The sequence below is a fragment of the Mus musculus genome, chromosome 9 (assembly GCF_000001635.26).
Source record: "Mus musculus strain C57BL/6J chromosome 9, GRCm38.p6 C57BL/6J".
NCBI lineage: Eukaryota > Metazoa > Chordata > Mammalia > Rodentia > Muridae > Mus > Mus musculus.
The window spans coordinates 46,515,950-46,536,062 of NC_000075.6; the positions used below are offsets into that span (position 1 = coordinate 46,515,950).

Here is a 20,113-nt window from a genome sequence, read left to right on the forward strand (position 1 = left end):
TTTGTTTAACTACATTAAAAAAAAAAAAAAGCTGATGTTATTCTTGCCTTCTCTGGCCAGCCCAGCACGGGAAGGTTGCCCTTTCCCTAGAACTCTTCTCTGGGAATAAGTGATTATTCTCAGCAGCTGGTTTCATCTTCCTGTGATATTCGAGATTCCTTTTGGGCAAGTTGTTTGAAGGTAGGGATAAAATCTTTACCCCTTTACACTGTCTCAAGCCTAATCACGGTTCAATTAATATCTGCTGACTGGATTGTCACTTCCCTTGATGTGTTTTGGTCAGTGGAGCGGGCGGGTGATGGATGGAGAGAGACGCAGAGGAGAGAGTGCCTGGCTGAGGGTCTAGCTTCCACTTGTTGACTGTGAATTGAGTAGGCAACTACATCCCGCTGTGGTCAACCTCACACATATTCACATTATTTTCACTGGCACATAGACGGGGTGGGTGCAGTGAGGACGTGAATTAGGTCAGTCGTAAGAGAATGGTGTGGTGGACGCTGAAAAGTCTGAGGTTGAAAAATGTTGGCAGGCATTAACCCGACCCACCTGAGACGTGTACCTACTCTGGAAAACAACCCCATAACTCTCCTCAGCCATCCAGCCCAGTGTCTTGCAGATCTTCTGCCAGGAAACCGTCCTCTTGACCTCTCACCCCTGCCCCTCCCACCTCCCTGTAAACTTCTCCTCTGTGGAAATGGAGAACATTGCCTTGTCACCTTATCCCTGGCACACTCTTTTAGAAATTGGACTTTAACTGAATAAAGGTCCCTCGCGTAAGGTAACTGTAATTTTCCTCTTTGTTGGGTGGTTCCTCTGTTAAATTAATTGTCTGGTTCTCCTGAAAAGCAATCTTTTCCCCCAGTTCATGTTCCGTTTTTGACCTAACATGGCCATTCTTGGCCTTTTGAATGGGATTTGCTGCTGGTCGGGAATTACATTTCCATAGCAACGCTGGCAGCCATCTTAAAAGTACTCCTCCCCTCCACCCCCACAGCCCGATTTTAACGTTCTGCCATCCCTCTCACGCAGACAGGTGGCTTGCTTGGGCATAAGCCATGTGTGTATTTATTCTCATTTAGGCAGGGCAGACAACAGCAACGGCAACTCACATCACTGACAAGATGGACGAAACCACACAAAGGAGGCGGGCTGCTCTCCGCTCCTGGGGTCCTCGGCGGGGCTGCTCTTTACTTTTTAGCTTTCCAGCCTTTTTACAAAACTTGAGTTGGAGGTTTTCATCTCCCCAGACCTTTTTCTGTAAGCAGGGCACCCTACTAAGCTAGAAGCAAGCCAAAGGCCTGTATCCTAGCTTTGGGGGATCTCTGTGTTTCAAGTTTGTTATTTATGGCTGTTCTTACGCAAACCATAAGAAGTGCGAAGTTTTGAAATTTTAAAAGTCTACCCCTCAGCCCCCTACCAGTGACTCTGAAGGATCTTTGTTGTTCACTGAACTAAGCTCAAACTCTAACACACAGCAGCTGAGGCCTTCGATAGGCTGGGTTCTGCCGATTGTCTACTCTCCCACACACCCCTTCTCTGCCATCCTACCAAAGAGGAGACAAGCTGTCACCAGATGTCCAACACCCCCATTTCCATTTGCCCTGCCCTTAAACCTGCTGCACCTTCCTCTACCTACCTGCTGAAGTCCTTCTCCTTCCTCAATGTGGGGTTTCTCAGCTGGTGTGAGGTGAATAAAATCACAGAAGAATTCATAGCCATCTGGGGGTGCGAGGCAAGTGGGCCTTGGGTCACCAGAAAGCCCTTCAGGCCAATCTTCCCATCTACCTCTGCAATGGACATCAGTCTCAGTGAGCCATCCGGCGGGGGTCATCTTCTGGGAGTGCCATGTTTTGAAGATGTTGGAAACTTTCCTTTAGCGTCCAGCTGCCTCCTCTACACATCTCTCCTACCCTCCAGCCAGCAGGCTTGACCGTCCCCCTAGCCACCATCTCCAACACACTCTCCTGAGCAGTCTGGGTATCTCTGTGTCTTCTGTTTGTTTTCTGGTATTTACTATTTCTCCTAGGTACCCTCCCACCCCTCATGTCGCATCCCTACCTCTCACACCCTGCCCCCCACATCTCATGTCCTGTCCCCTCATACCCTGTCCCTACATTTCATTCCCCACCCCCACCTCACCAATTTACCAATTTAGTATGTAGTTATACTAAACAGACTAGAACCACCTTTTCTTGTGTGAAATTGGGTCACCTTAAATGCTTGTCCATTGGAATTCTAGCCGTGGATCGTCTCGTCTTCCCGGAGAAATTCCCTTGACACACAGTTCTTATTCCACGGACCCCCCGCCACTCTTTAAACTGCTTCTAGAATTTCTTTGCTCAAATGTTTTCAGAAGATCTATGAGCTGAAGAAATAAAATGAGTCTCTTTTCCTTAGACTCAAACAACGTGTACTTAATTCTCATTTTGTTGTCATTGTTAGTCAACAAATATTTATTGAGCTCCAGGCACAAGGTTGTTTTCTTAAAAATTTAATATAAACTACTTGTCTACCTTATTGGCAAGATTTGGCTCTAAATAAGTTTGGTCTTTTTCCAGAAATCAAATCTACTCTCAGGACATTAAAGATTTACTATCTTGGAGCAGCTTCACAACAAGGCAAACAAAGAATGCAAGCTGCAGAAAGCGATGCAGAATGGAGACCCTGGGATAAGTGGGCGCAGCATTAGAGTGAGGGGCTCCTCAAAGTCCATCCTGCAAGGGACAGCAAGCCCTTGGATGGCAAGTGCTGGGACTGTGTTAGTTACATCTCTCATCATTGTGACCAAACACCTAATGAAAGCAACTTAATGGGAGAAGGGCTTATTTTGGCTTGTGGTTTGGAGAGACACAGTCCCTCCCTCATGGTGGTAAGGCATGGCACTGGGTGTATTTTAGCAGCTGGTCCCATTGTGTTCAGCCAGAAATAGATGAATGCAGATACCCACTGCCCCCTCTGATCTTTATGCACTCCAGGACTCCATCCCACAGGATGGGGTGGCCATCCTTTGGGGTAAGTCTTTCCCCTTGTGATGGTTTATATATGCTTGGCCCAGGGAGTGGCACTATTAGGAGGTGTGGCCTTGTTGGAATTGGTGTGCCACTGTGGGTGTGGGCTTAGGACCCTCACCCTAGCTGCCTGGAAGTCAGATTTTCACTAGCAGCCTTCAGATGAAGAAGGGAACGCTCAGCTCCTCCAGCTTCTTGCCTGTCTGGATACTGCCATGCTCCTGCCTTGATGATTATGGACAGAACCTCTGAACCTGTAAACTAGCCCCAATTAAATGCTGTTCTTTATAAGAGATGCCTTGGTCATGGTGTCTGTTCACAGCAGTAAAACCCTAACAAAGACCCCTCTTCAGTAAAACTTCTCTGCAAACACCCTTACAGACCCACCCAGGGGTCAATCTCCTAGGTGACTCTAAATTTCATTAACAAAGATTAACCACCACAGGGGTGTCTGTTAAGACTCATTCTCCCTGACTAAAGTCACCCTTTATGCTGCTGTGTGTTATTCAAAGGACTGCGAGGCATTAAGTGTGATCTGTCCCTTTCAACAGATTCTGTTTAAAAAAAAGGAATCTTCTCAAGGATTCTGTTGATACTGAAGAACACTTCTGACCCTGTGGGTAGTATAGTGTGTGCTTATGATTATGCTATTTGAATGCCACAGCATCCATCTGTGTCCTGGCTTTGTGGCTTGGCTGGGCTGTCTTGGGGCTCACTTTGCTCCCCTGCTTCATAGACTGGCTGTGGTTCTCTATTGAGCTTCTGCAGAAGTAGCCATTTGACTCTGGCACACACCCATTCTGATTTCAAACAAAGCTTCCACAAACATTTTGGATTATTATCATCCCCCCCCCCAAGGGAAGGGAGGGGGAGGTAATAACTTGCTGCCTTCGAGCTTTTGGAGACTGAGATTATAGACTGGTGTGTAAGATGCTCTGATTTCTCCAAAGGGAGCAGCAGAGCTGGCTGGGGAAATGTCAGGGCTGCATCTCAGGAAGGATGCTGTCTGAGGGAGGTTTATCGAGCAGGATGTGTGAATGAACAAGACGAAGGGATCCTTCGTGGAGAGAGAGCCTAGCTTGACAGAATGTATTGCTGTGATTTGGATCTTAAATGTCTCCTAGAGCCTCATGTGTTGAAAGCTGGGCTATATAGCTTGTGTCCGTGTTGGAAGGTGGTAGGATCTTCAGGAAGTAGAGCCCAGTGGGAGACCATAGTTAGGTCACCAAGGGCATGTCCTTGAGAGAACATTTGAAACCCTGGCTCCTCTGTCTTTGCATCCCAGCTGACATGAGGTGAGGCAGAGGCAGCTTGCTCTACCATATGCTCCTAACACAAAGTCTCTTCCACCACAGGCCCCCAATCAACAGAGTTGACTACGAACTGAGACCTCCGACACAGTGAGGCAAAATAAACCTTTCCTCTTTATACATCGACTCACTTGGGTATTTTGTCACAGCAACTACAAGGTTTCTAACACACACTGAAGTTATTCCTCACTGCAGAGTAGCTGTTTGAAGGACAGTGAGCCTTTCTCCTCAGCTTTGGGCTCTGCTTGCAGATGCAGCCTAACCGGTCTGAGACTCCTTCCCTGGGCACTGACATCTAACTCTTGCTGGTCAGTACTCAGTGGATCTGGAAAGCTTCCCAGAAGAACATGATTAGAGCCAGTGAACAGGTTACCTCTCAGCTGTCAGGCAACAAAGCAACTCGCTCAACCCTACGAGGCGGGCACTCTATTGGGCCTTGCTTCATGGGCGAGGAAGTAAAGGCCTGGGAGGTGACAAACTGACCAGTGTGATGTGCCTGCTTAGTGGGAAATGACTTGCATCCTGGAAGTGGAGTGCTGGAGACCATCTTAGCACCTTCTCAGGCCTGGATTCCACTCACGTAAAGGTTTACAGGTCAGCAGTGATACACACCTGTAACCCAGCACTCTAGGGTAAAGTAGGAGGTTTTTTTTTTTTTTTTTTTTTTTTTTTTGAGACAGGGTTTCTCTGTATAGCCCTGGCTGTTCTGGAACTCACTTTGTAGACCAGGCTGGCCTTGAACTCAGAAATCCGCCTGCCTCTGCCTCCCAAGTGCCGGGATTAAAGGCGTGCGCCACCACTGCCTAGCCAAGTAAGAGGATCTTGAGATCATGTGTTTGAAGCCAGGTTTAGCCACATAGTGAAATTATGCCTAGGGGGAAAAAAAAAGAACCAAAAAAGAATTCACAGATTAATCCAAATGAATTCATTACTTAATCACATTTCCCACCTGTCCTTCCTCTAATGCCTGGGTTCCAGGAGGCCAAAATTCTTGCCTTTCTTTTTATCAACCCCAGAATCTCAAGTAACCAGAACAGTGGGAGAACGCAGAGGTGCATAATAAATATTTATTGAATGAATGAAATATCAATCTATTAAAAAAAAAGATTTTCTTCTGGGTCTTTCTAGGTGTCTCTCGCACACATGGCTTTTTCGGAAGTTTTGGTCTGTGAGTTGTTGGGTCTTTCCACAATCCTGTGCTGCCCAGGGTGGGTTGCCACCACCATCCTGATTCTTTCCCAGAGGAAAGCAGAGGCCTAGTCTGAAGACTGTGTTCATGGATGTGTTTCTTAATTACAGTGCTTGGCAATCGACTGCTTCTGAGTTTCCAGTGGTAAATTAGACCTTCAGACGTGTTCTTGTGGTGTGTGTCTTAAGTCTTTAAGTAGAATGTCTGATGGGAACGTCTGTGGCTGTTTGCCCATCTCTCATCCTCCCTGTTCTGGCTAGGCTACTCGTGCAACCCCAGTTCAACAGTTGAGGGATTGGAAGCTCCAAGTGAGCCATGACTTGTCAGTCATGTAGCAGGCAGAGGCTGGCTTACACTCTCATCTGCTTCTCTGCCCTGTGTGCTTCCTCTGACATCCTTACCCTGGGTCCCCTTGCAGGAATACCCTGTTTGGCTAAGAACGAAAACTGATGTCATTAGTCCAGGGGATGTGAGTCTGGGGTGAAGGGACAGAGAAGATGAGCCGAATGGAGAAGAGTTCCACTCTTTGTTCTGTTCTCGGGGGGCGGGGGGGGGGGAGCCACAGTGCTCATTGGCGACCCCTTCGAATGATGGCATTTTCAGCAAATGAGAGGGGAGCAGGTCTGTCTCCCTCCCATCCCCATTGTAATTAGTTGTCAAAAATTTTTAGATGGAAGGGGGGATGCTCAGACCCTGATGAGACGATACAGCAAAGATTTCATTTCATCTTGAATTTGACATTAAACTTTAATAGTCTCAAGGACAAGAAGCCAAGAGATATCAGATGTAATGCGATAAAGCAAAGTTTCTCTGACAGCAAATTTGATCACAAATGGGCTCCAAGATTGCTTCTTTGATATAAATGAAACATAATTCATCTTCCAGAGCCCCGAATGGGCTCTCAGAATGGGGACAAAGCTGGCATCTCTCTCGCCTGGTGGTGACAAGTGGCAGCTCAGGGAGGAGGCTTAGGCTTGGGGACCCTGCTGGGGCAATAGCCTCAGTGTCTGGGAGGAGATTGGAGGAACAAGGATAGGAGGCAGAGAGCTTCCAGGACTCCAGCCTGTAGCCAGGAGACTCCTCCTGCTCCAAGTCGAGTCCAGACCAGCATGGTGCTAAGGTAGGGGTAGTGTGAGAGCTCTAGTCTTCCTGACCCCATTAGCTCTCTATGCATTTATCAATCTCATCAATGCCTTTGGGGTGTTTACTATCTTTCAGTGTGACTACTGCCCCTGGGGACTGACTTTCATAGGAATTATCTGGGGCTGAGATCAAGGCCTTTGTCACAGTCTGAGCTTCCTGATGCCCTCTCTGCCTCCAGCCTTTGTTCTTCCAATCCCCTTTGCCTCTCCTCAGGTTCCAAACCTGTAAATACCTTAGGACAGGTGTCAGAAGCCCTTTGTGACATGACCCTCTCTAGCCCTGCCCTTTCACACTGTCTCTATTGTAGACTCAGCTGCGGGGAATTCAGAGCCCATCTTCTTGGGGTTTCCTTCTTCTAAGGAAGCCTTTCACCCCTTGGCCAGACATTATTCACCCTAGTCTAGCCTCAAAGGTGGTATCTTAATGGAAGCCCCCCTCCCCTGTTCTGCTCAAAGACAGCTGTCATCTGCATTCCCGACCCTTGGATGACTCAGAATCTGTCTGCCCATCTTGCTGCTGTCTCTGCTTGTGCCTTGCATCTCATTTCCCAGGCAATGTCTAGAGAACTTTGTCTCCCCCTGGGCATGTCATGCCTGGCTTAGAGCAGGTACCCAGAGAGGATGGACTAGACAAAGTCGAATCCTGACCCAAGATTCCACCTCCTGGGAGGGAGCCTCTCAATTGAGAAGATGAGCTCTCCCTAGGACCTAGAGGACGCACATGCATGGACTCTCTCTCCCCATTTCATAGAGCGAGTGTACCAAATACTTGAGGAGAGCTCACACAGAAGAATCGTGTTCAAATTCTCCCGAATTTTGTGAGTTTGGAATCGAAAAAAACTGAAATCAGTGTTGAAACAGACCTGGTGACATCTTCTCTTCTTTCCCAGAGACTCGAAAGAGAGTTTGAGTTCAAACATCTTTATTTTACTTACCTGAAGATAGCCAGGACACCCGGTGGAGAAAAGGCTCCATCACTGCCCAGAAGAACAAAGGATGTGGTCTAGGAGCTGTGTTGGGTAGAATGCTTATGGAAGATGGGCTAAGCCTCCCCTGGAGGAAGAGTCAGATAACATAAGCAAAGTCAGGCAAACTGATGTAAGAAGCTGAGTTTGAGAGCTCTGATTCACCTAAAATATAGCTGTTTACTTATCCATCTATTTTCTGAAGTTGGCAGCTGTACCCATTGCCTTATGTGTGCTATAAAAATACTGGACCATTGAGATATCTCCCAGCCCTTGAGTTTTTCAGGTAAGATATTGCTATATAGCTTAAGCTGACCTGGAACTTGCTTTGCAGCTCAGGCTGGCCATGACCTCATGATCTTTTTGCCTCTGTCTCCTAGGTGCTTGTATTAGCTGTGTGCCACCATGCCTGGTACCTGAAATGTAGATGTGATTCATGTGTTCATAAACAGATTGTGATGCACGGGTGTCTGTGGGTATATGCAATATTGTTCAGCTGGTTCATAGTACAGTGTGGATGTACCTTGAAAAGTGATGAAAAGTGAAGAAGTTAAGCACAAGTTCATATAGTTGTGTGATCATGCCCAGAATAGGTAAACCCACAGACAGGCAGTGACTGACAGTTGCCAAGGACTGGAAGGAAGGAGTGGTGAGGGGAGGTAGCTGTTAAGTTAATTTGGAACTTCCTCTTGTTGATGATGAGAATGTTTTGGAACTAGACTGAGGAGGTGGTTGGGCAACATTGTAAATGTGCTAAATATCACTGAATTCTTCATCTGAGTTGATTGATTTCAGCATATGTGAATCTCACCATAATAAAATAGAAACCAACACGCACACAAACAGAACAGGGCATGTGACTTTAGTCCTGGAGCATCTCTGGTGAAGTTAATCATGCATCCTGTCATCCTGAATTCCTAGGAAGCTGCCCCCACAGACATGGATCTAGCAGGGCTACCACTCTCTCCATCTCCCGGGGACAGTGTGGTATGATAGTCCCATGGACAGAGCTCTGTGGGACCATCTGACACAGGGTTTGCCTCCCTGCTCATGTCAGCTGCCTGAGGAGGCTTAATGGGATGCATTTCTCTTCCAAAGAGAGGACTGACCACTGAGGTTTGAGACCTGGTGGGTGGCAGAGGGTGTCCCCTCTGTGACATCAGTTCCAGCTCCACTGACCCTCCTGTTTCCCAACCGGGCTGCTGTTGCCAGCAGTCATGAGATACAGTAAGGGAGGGGGACTGACCCTAGGTGATGACAGAAGGGACCCAAAGTCATTAGTTTAATGGAGCGATTGGCTGGGCTTCTAGATCTCCTTATCAATGTCATTAGAATTAATTTGATTGCTTACTCTCCCTCTTGTCTCTCTCTTCCCCCCTCATTGCAAATGACTTTCCCGAGGATATGTCACTCATAGCGGATGGGGGTGAGTTGCCATGTTGCAGGAGCTTTTTAGATAACAATGACTCTTTCCCCTTCAGAGCTGACAGCAGAGGACCACCAGTGGACATCAGTGTCTTTTGTACTGGTGCGTTGGGATTGAAGGGGATCCTAAAGGGCCCCTAGTCTTTGCCAGGTAGTGTCTCTTTGTAGAACTAAGGTATCTGTCATGTGTCGTCTTCCAAGGAGTGCCACAAAAAGAGCTTCAAGGAAACTCACATTGCTTCTGAGTGCTGAATTCTTAGGCCCTATGAGATTCTCCGCCCTGGTGCCAGGCTCTGCTCCTCTTCTCTAGGCCAATTGGACCAGAGGCTTGGGAGACAATTTCTAGCTGTTGTGAGACAACCTGAATCCCCTGAAAATGTAAAGATGTTAGTGGGTGTTGGGAGTGGGCAAGGGGCTAATTTTGCACAGCCCAGTACATCTCCAGTGTCTCTGGCCCTGCCTTCTTAGACATAGCCTCACGGGTCCTTCAAAGTCAAAGGGTGAGATTTTGGAATCTGGGTTTCCCCACAGATGCTGGCTTTGTTGGTCAACTCAAGAATCCAGCCACAAGCTGCCTTTTTGCAAAGGTCTATAGGAAAGGGCCCTGGTGTATTTTCTGACTGCTAATTAAGCTTTGGCAGGGTAAGAGGCATCAAGGCACGGGAACTTCACATAGTTTCCATATTTAGCCTTTTGGCTCCTGCATGGTGGTCACCTGCCTAGCCCATTCTAAAGAGCATATATCCTATCATGTACACATGGCTTACCCCACGTGGCAGTGGAGTGGCGTGAATGGGGCCATCTAGCTGTATGACCTTGACAAAGTGGTGGTCCTTTTTTAGGCCATTGACTGGGACTGTCATAGCAAAGAGTTAGAAGCTAGGTGACTTAGACCAAACAGAAATATTTAATTCCACAGCTCTCAGGGGTCAAAGCCTGAGGTTGAGGTGCAGGTAGGCGCTCTATCTGAAATCTGCAGGGCAAGGCAAGGGGAGCCTTCTTTGCTTCTTCCAATTTCAGGTACCCCAGGAATCCCGATTTGTGGCATTGTATATCTTTAACCTTTCTAAGGTCCCCTCTGTGCCTGCTTTGTCCTTTTTTTTATTAGAACATCAGTCATAGTGGTTAAGTTTTATCCTAATGACCCCACTTAGCTTGATGACCTCTCTCAGAGGTTCTAAGTAAGGTCAGATTCTGAGGTCCAAGAGTGGGGGGAGCCTGCAGGTGTCCAGGCAGGAGGGCAAATCCTGAAGAGGTGAGAATAAAAGCTTGGTTCAGATTGACTTTACCCACCTGGACCAGACTTAGGGAGCCTGATGCCAGGCTGTTCACTGTCAGCATACTTAAAACACAGTGCAACAGGGGGAAAAGATTCCAGGCAACAATCATTCCAATTCCAGGTACACAATAAAGTTTAAGGTGTGACTATTTAGAAACTACAAAGTACATGTGATCATGAGGGTGGGTTCTATAGCTGAAAGGGCTAGAATCTAGTGCAGTCTCTGATCAAGGTAGCACAGAGGTTGGCAGGCCATAAAGAACACGTGACATCTATCCTAAGGATGGGTTCTATTCACTGTGAGCTAAAAATACTTTGGAGGGAAGTGTCTGGGATAAACATTCTGGGAAATTAGGGTGAAATTTTTATAGACAGAAAAAAAAAGTCACCAGGTAATTTACAGTATATACTCCCAGCCTTCTGGGCAGAAAACAGGCCACTCCTCCTTAGAGGAGAGGCCCTTCATGCTTAATATTCCTGGCCTTGTGCTCTGTAGGCACCCAGGGAAGATGAGGATTTCATCATATTTGGCAGGGGGCAAGACACAATTCAACCTGAGCATAGGCCTTGGTCTCGTTACCTGCGAAATGAAATTTAAATCAGCTTCCTCTCATCATGGGCCTTTATGTCTTGTGTTATATACTAGAATCTAGCACCTGCTTCCACTTTTTTTTTTATCAGTGACAAGAGAAGAAAGATAGATGGATATATAGATAGAAAGATGAATAGATGGATGGATTGATCGATGGATAGATAGATAGATAGATAGATAGATAGATAGGGACTAGAGAGGTGGCTCAACTGGTTGCACTTCCAGAAGATCCCAGGTTGATTAGCAGCACTCACATGGCAGCTCACAATTATCTCCAGTTTTGTTGCCCTTTTATGACCTCTCTGGGTATTGTACATGCATAGTAGAAAGACACACATGAAGGCAAAACATGCATGTGCATAAAATAAAAAAAATTTAAATGATAAAGAGACAGAAAAAAGGACAGGTGGACAGACTGTTTGCCCCAGTGGTTGAGAGACTGTACAAATCTCTTAGGGAGGAGGCTAAAGTTATGGCATGGTGACACTATTCTCTGAGATCCAGATCCAAGCATGGGAGCCTCAGGATCTGCCTTTCACATGATTCTTCACTCAAAATATCTGATGCAGGTGATTCTTGGCTCTCCAGTAAAACCATACAGCTTTGCTTCTTGGTTTTAGGGCTCAGGGACTGTCTCCTCCTAAGACATGGGGTACCTATGGTGGAATGGAAGGTTGGAGGAAGAACAGAAAAAGAATGAAAGGTGAAGACCCCTCCCCCAACACACCTGCATGGGGGGTGGGAATGTGGGGGGGGGCTATGGAGAGGTTGTAAGAAGCACAGGTAGGTAGCACTGTCACTCAAGGCCTACGACAAACACCTCTCATTATCACTGAGAGGAATAAGGCACATTTTGCAGGCCAAGATACCTTCTTAATTGGTGAGACGGGACTGATTTATTTGCTAATTAACAGATGGAGTCTCCTGCTATAAGGCAGTTTGCTCTATTTATACTCGACAGGGGTGGGCTTCTAGAGGAATGTTTGGGGATGCGGGACTGCCCTGAGGAAGGGATGGGTTAATGTCAGGGAAGGGGGGGGGGAGGGAGAAGTCGTTTTCCCGTTCCCTGGGTGAACCGCACACTGCTTTTGACCAAGACATCAATGCCATTTTCCCTAAGAGGTTGATAAATGTGTTTGCTTGGGTAAAGAAGTTGAGGTATTATATTTATGAGAAGCAGAGCATGGCCAACCTTCCTTCTATGGAAATTGCAAGGCTGGGGCTGGAGAGATGGCTCAGCAGTTTGGAGCGCTTGCTGCTCTTGCAGAGGACTGGAATTAAGTTCTCAGCACCCACAATGGGCAGCTCACAGGATCTGCAATCTTTTTCTGATCTCCTTGGACATCTGCTTATGTATATGTGTATGTGTATATGAGCATGTATAGATGCATACAAACACACACACACACACACACACACACACACACACACACAAATATTATGGATTCATTGGTGCTTTAAAAACAAAAAATATAATTGCCAGTATGCTGTGTGCCAGGCATAAGGCTGTGTGTGGGGAGCCAGGGGTGAGTGTAAAACTAACAGCACAGCTCTTGCTCTCTATCAAGGGGCTGATTTCTTCACCCCATTTTTAAACACTCTGTGAGAGAGGCTAGAGCCCCTCAGTAGAGGATACTGAATAAGGAGCCTAGCCCCAACGCTGTCCCAGACACACGGACTGCTTGCAAGGCACTCTCTTGAGAACCTGTAGATCCTGTGGGAACTGTGGTAATTCCAGCACAGTGGCAAAAAGCCAGTCTTTCCTGGCTCATACAGGAAAAGAAGGAAAAGAGGCTTCCTGTACTCATGGAGGGTTTATTGGTATCTATCAGAGCCATCCGCACCCTAAGAGTCACCTTGCCTTAATTCCAAAGGTAGGCCCTAGGCTTCCAAGGCATCTGTTTTCTATAGACAATCTTTGCTACTTTATGGGTTCTTCTTTTTCCCACCTTTTATCCCCCTGGGTTCACTCCTAACACTAGATAGGAGAGAATCAAGGATAGAGGGGAGAGAGGAATTAGGGAAATTCCTGAATCTTATTTCTTTCCTTTTGTTTCTTCTTTGAGCATGACTACTATCAAACCTCAACCAACCCCTCTAAATGACCAACAACCACCCACCCTGGGTCTCAGCGGCCCTAGCATTTATATACCCTCAGAAAAGTTCCCAGAATTCCAAATATCATACAATCACAGAAATTATCTGCAGCTAGCAAAGCCATGCCTCTGCTAGAGCACAAGGCAAATCATAGTCTGCTGCTGTAGATAGTCCAAAGCAGCCCCATATCCCCACACCTGATTAAAATGAAAACATTCTTATGATCTCTCTCTCTCTCTCTCTCTCTCTCTCTCTCTCTCTCTCTCTCTCTCTCTCTCTGTGTGTGTGTGTGTGTGTGTATGTGTGTGTGTTTAAAGAAACCAAAACTTCAGATTTCTCATTATAGTTTTCCTTTAAGGAAACTTAGAGAACCCTTTGACCCATAACTCAACCCTTTCTTTCTTGTCTCATGTAGCCCAGGCTGGTCTGGAATTTAGTAAGTAGCCTGGGATTTCCTTGAACTCCTGATCCTCCTATGCTGAGATTATAGTTGTGTACCACCATGCCCAGCTATAGCTCCATCTTATCTTAAGACTCTGGCCAGTAAATAGCCATGTCTGGGCTGAGTATCTGGTGGTCGTGGGTACATGTTTTATAATTTAAAATGTTGATTTTTCTCTTTACATTGTCTGTGCATATTTAATTCTCATAACAAGCCTGTAAGGTGCCTGCCTTCACTTCCCAGATGAGAAAAGTTGAGGATGAGGTGATGAAGGTCTTCTAGAATCTGCCAGATGATGAGACACAAAGCTAGGCTCTCCTATACCACCCATTTGACTGTCCTCTCTTCATTATGATGATCTTGGTCACTGCCAAAGCAACATTCACACCCACATCAAATGTATTATTACCTATCTGTCTCCTATCTACAATCAATCATATGTACATATCTTCTATTTGTTACATATTATATATCTGTCAATCATATACCTATTAGGTCTTCTATCTTCTATCTACTTGTGTCTTATCAACTGTCTATGTATCATCCATATACCCACTAATAACTTATCTATGTATCAATCATCTATGCACCTGTCACCAATCAATATACCCATCTAGAATCTAAATACTTATATTTATCATCTACCCATTAACTATCAATAATTATCTATCCTATCTACCTATCTACCTATTTATCATCTATCATCTATCTATTGTCTATCATCTATTATCCATTTATCATCTATCTACTATCATCTATTTATCATCCATCTATCTGTCTGTCTATCTATCTATCATCTATCATCCATCTATCTGTCTGTCTATCTGTTTGTCTGTCTGTCTATCTATCTATCACCTATGATAGACAGACAGACCTACAAATCATCTATCTATTTGATCATGCTTACATTTGGACGAGCATCAGTACACAGTTTGGGTCATGGTCCAACACATGCTTGGGGGATGTAGCCACATTTGGTTGCCTGTCTTTCCCACTCTGCCTTTTTATTCTTCCTCTTCTGCATTCTGTTGACCACCTTTTCAGACAAGCAGAAGAAAGAAGGATAATGGCTTCCAGGAAAAAAATTATCAGTTGCAGACAGAGAGAACAGTGGCTGTGAAATCAGACTACAGCAGACTTCTCCTTGCTGTGCCAACTATATGAACCTGGGCATTTATTGCACTTCTTGGGTTCTGTGTTGGATGGTAGCAGCACCCGACTCAGACCGTTGTGCAGAGTGAGGTGGTGGTGCTAAGAGCCTGTTACAGCTATGAGCAGTCTATTAATCAATACTGTTGCTGCAGTGGTGATGTTAATAAAGATAATGGAGGGGGAGGAGGAAGAGGAAGAAAAGGGAGATGGAGGAGGAGAAGGAGGAAAAGGAAAAGGAAGAGAAAGATAATAGAGGGAGAGTAAGATGAGGAGGAGATGCCAGGTCAGGGCTCATATGGGGCCTGTGGGCATCACTGACTAGTGGGGACAATGTGCCATGCCTCTGGCCTAGGAGAGGCTACATGACAGCCATGGAGGAGATGTCTCTCAGGGAGCACTTTTAAAGCTCTCTCCTGGGGGAGGATTGCGCTCATCTGCATGGTGAACACATTGGACATGTTTCTGCCCCAGGCCCTTTGCTCTGGCCATTTCCTGCTCTCTGAATGCTCCTAAAACCCCAAGCGACCCATGGTTCACTTCTCTCTCCTTGTCTTGTTTTTCAAACGATCTTGTCCACGTCGATGACTGTTGCTACTTTAGGTTGTCAGTGCCCACCCCCTTAAAAACACTAACCTGCTGACATGTCAAATGGCTGTCTGGATTTCTGCTTTATCCACGCTTACAGTTTGAATGTAAGTTCCGTGGAAGTGGAGGTTTGCATATTTTCACAACTAGTCTCAGTGCTTAGACCAGCACCTACCATGCAGCAGGAGCTCGGCAGACTTTTGCCAGTGAATAAATGAACAATCCGTGTGTGTTCTCTTACGCAAAGCTTACAAGGAGCCCTGTAAGGCAGCCACTGTTCTGATCACACTCAGGATAGGGAGGCAAGATCTGGAGAGATGGAGCAGTGCCTTCAGGGTCACAGGGTCCTATGTGATGGTGGTGCTGACTTTGGGACTAAAATGTCATCAAGCCTGTTGTTACTACTGTCAATTATATTACAGTGCTTTACGTCCCCATTGTCCATCATCCACCCATGTATCCTCTATCTCTCTAACTTCCTTTCTTCTTCCTCCCTTCCCCTCCCTCCCTTCCCTTCCCCTTCCTCTACCCCTCCCTGTTCCTTCCTCCCTTTCTTCCATTGTTTACCCATTTTCTTTTCTATTATTCCTCTCCTTTCTCCTGTCTCTTTTTCCCTCCTCTCTCCTTCCTTCCTCTTCCCACTTCATCTCCTCCCTCTCCATCATCTTCCTTCCCCTTCTTCTCCCTCCCCCTCTCCCTTTTCCTTCTTCCCTCTCTTCTTTCCCTTTGAAGTCTGTGGGTGCAGAAAAGACAAATCTTTTCAAAGGACCATGACCTTCAAGGAGAGTAAGGGAGGTCAGGCGTCTGAGGTTTTAAACAAGACTAAGCTGGACATTTGGGGCTGGTTTTCTCTGAGTTCTGGCTTCTAATAATATGGCTCCCTTTTCCTGCTGTTCATCTATCACAATACACCCACACTCTGTAGACTGTAGAAGTCTTCTGTGAGGATTTCATTAGTGCCTGACATACTTCTGGCTTTTATAAATTCCTGGTAGAAATGTTGCAAGCTGGGCCATGTTGGAGACCCGAGAGTATCACAATGTCGTTCCTTTGGTCAGGTAGCCCATGCTGAACATCATGAAGAAGGCACACACTCAAACTGTTCTATTTTGTGAAATCCTCAAAGCTGAAAGGCAGCGTTTTAAAAGTTTTCATCAAGTAGGTGTCTAAATAAGGAGTCATTAAATCTTGTTTCTTGGTATAAGATGCAGTTTTTGTGAACTACTTTACAAGCAAAATGTAAACTTAGTAATCTTGTTATTGTTTCTAGCAGTGTTTGTTGAGCAACCCATGCATTATCTAATTTAATGATCACAACATAGGAGGATAAACAGGAGTTCTGTTTTACAGGGAAGGAAACTGACTTGAAGAGAGCAGTAACATTGTATGGCCCTCCCTGTTTAGCCTCTGGAGTACAAGGCTGCTCCAGAGAGTACCAGCCTATGGTTGCACTCTCTCCCCACAAGTTACAGTGCAGGAAGTTCGCACTTTCCTAGACACACCTGGACCCATTAGTATTTGCTTTGATGCCACCTCTTGGGTTAATGAGTTTTGTGAGCTGGCAGCCAGCTGTGCAAAGCAGTAGTTCTTCCTTTCATTTGTTTCCCACCACCTATTTCAGGCTTCGAGTGGCGCCTCCGTAGACACGGTGATTCGGGAGCTGATGAGCACATTCATGCCCGTCTTCCATAGCCTTTCATCTCGCCGTCATTTACTGTGCACCTGCTATGTGCCAGGCGGTGTGCCGACTCTGCGTGGATACAGAGAGGAAATCTTCCCTGACCCTAAGGAGCTCTTACTTAAAAGACTATGATTACCAGGCTTGGTAATACAGGTGGGTAAAATGGACTCTGGCACTAAGTGAGCAGGGACACTGTATTTAAGTATACAGGTTGGGCACTGCGCAACTCCAGGTGGTGGCATCTGCATGGCACATGGTCATGTGCTGTAGAGCTGCCTATTGTGCAAGCTGCACATTTGAAAGTGGTGCCTCATACCAAGGAGAGGGTGGTGTGCAGGCAGGAAGTTGGGAGTAAGACACTAATGCTTTTGTTAAACTTGTTTCCTTTGATGTGGTGTAGTGGCCTCAGTGTCATCCTTACTGAGTCGCCTTGAGGAGCAAGTGATCTTTATGCAAAGAGAAGGCTGCAGAGGTTGGCTCTTGAGACCTAGGTAACTACTGCTGGTAGCACATTGATTTTCCAGATTTCAGGGGATGCCCGGCATGCAGGGAGCTCTAAGCAGGCCTCACTCTTATCTGGGAAGACTAGTGTTTCCTACAGTTCCCACCAAGATCAGGGATGTGGCAAGTGGAAACCTGACCACATGTTGGGTAGAAGGTGTATTCCCCACTTCACTGGGAGGTTGGGGGAACTCCTTGGAGAAGCAAGCAAGACACATGGCTTACACATGGTCCTTCCTGTTTCTCTCTTGCAAAGATCAGACAAAACAACAGGAAAACTTATTGTAATATAAGCTGGTGTAGATAGTATGGAGGTCATTGTGGGGGTTCCCCAGGGAGCTAGATAGCTCTACCATGTGGTCCAGATATGAGTCTCCTGGGCACATATCTAAAGAAAGTTAAGTCAGTGTTAAGTCAGTGTATCTCAGAGATACCTGCATGTCTGTGTTTATTGATGCACTACTCAAAACAGCCAAGATAGGGGACAATATTAGAGGCCTATTGACAGATAAATTGATAAAAGAATATTGTGTATATACATGATGAATATATACATATTTAGCCATAAAGAATGAAATTGTCATTTGCAGGAAAAGGGATGGAACTGGAGAGCATGATGTTAAGAGAAGTAAGCCTGATCTGGAAAGACAGGTATCATATTTTTCTCATATACAGAATTTAATTACACATGGTACACAAAAACAGGAGGGGCAGTTAGAGGGAAAGGTGGGGTTTGAAGGGAGGGGGAATAAGAGTGTTATGGGAGGAAGATGCATAACGTCGTGTGTTCTGTGATGCAGCATCTGGGTTTAAATGTGTGTGTGCATGTGCGGGGTGTGCGTGCGGGGTGTGTGTGTGTGTGTGTGTGTGTGTGTGTGTGTGTGATGATAGAGAGAGTCAGGGGAGGATAGTGAGGGACCGAATATGAGGGAGGCATGATGATCTATATGTATGTAAAATGTCATAATGAAACTCATTGCTTTGTGCACAAGACAAAATAAGCAACCTTGTCATGCCTCCAAGTGCAGATCTTTCTATAATTTCTCCTGTATTTGCAAATGTCCTCTCTTTACTCCATCTCTCCCTTTAGTGGAAGCTCCCGGCAGACTTGTCTCTATTTGTGCATGTAGTTCCCCTTGGTCCATCTCTTTCTCACCCTATTTCTGTTATGGTTCCTCCTGTCTCTGAAACTGCCATTGTCAGGGGAGTAGTGGGCTTTAAGTCGCTGAGCCAGTGGTCAGTTCTTCATCTTCATCTAACGTCATTCAGGGGTGACATTAGACAGAGCTGATGGCTGTCTGTCTTACATTTCCTTGTCCTGACTTTCAGACCTTCTCCTCTGTGTGTTCCCTTGTTTCTCACTGGCTGCCTTTGCCTCTTGATGGTTAATGCTAGCACTGCATTCTTGGACCTCACCGATTTGTCCGTAACCTCACCCAGATTCATGGCTATAATTTCACCACAGGAAAGGTGACTGTGGAGGGTACAGTTCTGATCCATGCCTCACCCCTGAAACCCAGGCTCACATTCATGCAGTATTTCACATCTCTACCCAGACATTAAGAAATGAGCTACAGGCCCTCCCTACTCTCCACACTTGCTGTTGGAGCCCTCTAGAGCTGTCCCTTCAAACACAGCACAAGCCAAGTGGTTTATGTGTCAGAAATTGTCTCACAATTCTCAAGTTCAAGGTGCTGGCAGCCTTATTTCCTCTGAAGGTGCTAAAAAAGCACCTGTCTTTAGCCCCTGTCATGGTTTGTATATTCTTGGACCAGGGGAGTGGCACCATTTGGAGGTGTGGCCTTGTTGGAATAGGTGTGACCTGGTTGGAGTAGAGTAGGTGTGTCACTGTGAGTGTGGGTTTAAGATCCTCACCCTGTTGCCTGGAAGTCAGTCTTCGGTCAGCAGCCTTTGGATGAAGATGTAGAACTCTCAGCTCTGCCTGCGCCAGGCCTGCCTGGATATTGCTGTGCTCCCACCTTGATGATAATGGACTGAACCTCTGAACCTGTAAGCCAGCCCCAATTAAATCTTGTTTTTATAGGAGTTGCCTTGGTCATGGTATCTGTTCACAGCAGTAAACCCCTAACTAAGACAGCCCCTCTACAATTCTAGTAGCTCCTTGGCTTGTTGTAGCATAAGTCAAGTCTACTCATGACGTTCTTGCTGCATTGGGCTCTGTATCATCATCTTTGTCTAAAGATGCTACTTATTCTAGCTTAGGATCCAACCAAATATCTTCATTTTAACACTGTAGCGATAAAGTCTCTCTTCCAAGTAAGATCTCCTTGTCAAATATTGAAGGTTAGGACCTCAACGTCCCTTTAAAAAGTCTTCTATGTGTTTGTATGTGCGTGTTTGTGAGCTTGCTCATGTGTATTAGTGGGGGGTGTACGATTGCCACATCCAGAGTATGGAGGTCAGAGGACAACCTTGAGTGTTGGTCTTTGCCTTGTACCTGTGTGAAGCAGAGTCTCTCATTCATAGCTGAGCCATGGGGCTCCAGGGATTCTCTTCTTTTTGCCTTCTGTCTCACTGTAGGAACCCTGGGATTATCCATGTATGTATGTTACTGCATCAGGTTTTCTAATTCTGAGATTTGAACTCAGGTCCTCATGCTTGGGTGGCAACCACTTCGTCCACTGAGCTATCTCCCTAGTTCATCCACATGCATCATTTTTAGGGGACATGATTCAGTGCATAATGTCCTCCCCTCCCACTTTAGCCCACTGTGACAAATTGAGA

At 46.0% G+C, this 20,113-nt stretch overlaps 1 long non-coding RNA gene across 2 annotated transcripts in view; it reads left to right on the forward strand.

The window, feature by feature from the left end:
- The window catches only part of Gm31432, a 156,229-nt gene that overhangs the window by 126,488 nt on the left and 9,628 nt on the right, over nucleotides 1-20,113 (forward strand). The window contains exons 1-3 of one of the 2 annotated variants that reach the window (XR_870706.1): nucleotides 125-180; nucleotides 16,808-17,020; nucleotides 17,959-18,019. This is a non-coding gene — a long non-coding RNA (predicted gene, 31432). Of the gene's footprint in view, nucleotides 1-124; nucleotides 181-16,807; nucleotides 17,021-17,958; nucleotides 18,020-20,113 lie in introns of those variants that run through there. The other variant, XR_379351.4, reaches the window with a different exon arrangement.